A 1111-nucleotide genomic window follows, 5' to 3' on the forward strand; every position below is an offset into this window, starting at 1 on the left:
ATGTGCTATCCCTATTGGGTTGGGCCCTTCCCCATAAAGCGTGACGATGCGCAAGTCGGCCACGATGCTGCCCGAGCCCGTGTCAGAACCCCCTAACATCCCTCTCCTGACGGTATTTCCTATTTGACGCATTATGCGTCAAAATGCAGAGGTTTTATAAAATGTTTAGAATTCAAAATTGTTCCCAAATATGAATATATTTTTGGGGTTATTAAAAATGTTCAAGTTTTCAAAAAATGTTCATAAATTCTAGAAAATGTTCGTGTTTTAAAAAATGTTTCTGTTTTCAAAATGTTTGTAAAGTTGAAAATGTCACATTTTCAAAAAATGTTCGTAAATTTCATAACAAATTCACGGTTTTCAAGATAATGTTCACAATTTGGAAAATGATCGTATTTTTGAAAAATGTTCACGCTTTCAAAACAATGTTCATCTTTGTGAAAAATGTTCGCGCTTTCAAAAAAAGGTTCGTCTTTTCTGAAATATGTTCATGCAATCAAAACAATGTTTCCAATTGTCAAAAATTAAAAAAATGTTCGCACAACTCAAAAAATGTTCAAATTGTTTAAAAAAAATCATGTTTTAAAAAATGTTTAAAAATGTTTGCGTATTCAAAATGTTTGTAAAGTTCAATTGCCCCAGCCGCCAAGCTCCGACGTGCGATTCTTTTGTCACCAATGACCCCCTTTTCTCCATCACCCTTTATTTTCTTAAATGACGCTCCATATATTGAGCAAACGACCGTTGCCCCGAAGGAAAACCGCCCCCACCAACACCAAAGGAGCCGAGGACAGAGCTCTAGAGCGACGAATTATGCAGATTTGTAGACAATAGTCAGAGCTCTAGAGCTCTAAGAGACGATTGTAGGCTGTATTTTCTGCGTTTCAAACGGGCCGTATTTGATCCAAGCCACACACACAAAAAAGGAAAAGATCACAACACTCCCAAATAGGCTCACAAAGTGATATCACAGTAGCACGGATTTTTCGTCCACATAAATTATTACTCTTATCCACCATCGCAGCATCGGTATTTAAGTTATATACACAGGCATGTCCACGACAATCACTAGTGTTAACAAGGGAAGCGAACTGAACTCTTCCGGAAGATG

The sequence above is a fragment of the Triticum dicoccoides genome, chromosome 2A (genome assembly GCF_002162155.2).
Source record: "Triticum dicoccoides isolate Atlit2015 ecotype Zavitan chromosome 2A, WEW_v2.0, whole genome shotgun sequence".
In the NCBI taxonomy this organism is placed as follows: Eukaryota; Viridiplantae; Streptophyta; class Magnoliopsida; order Poales; family Poaceae; genus Triticum; species Triticum dicoccoides.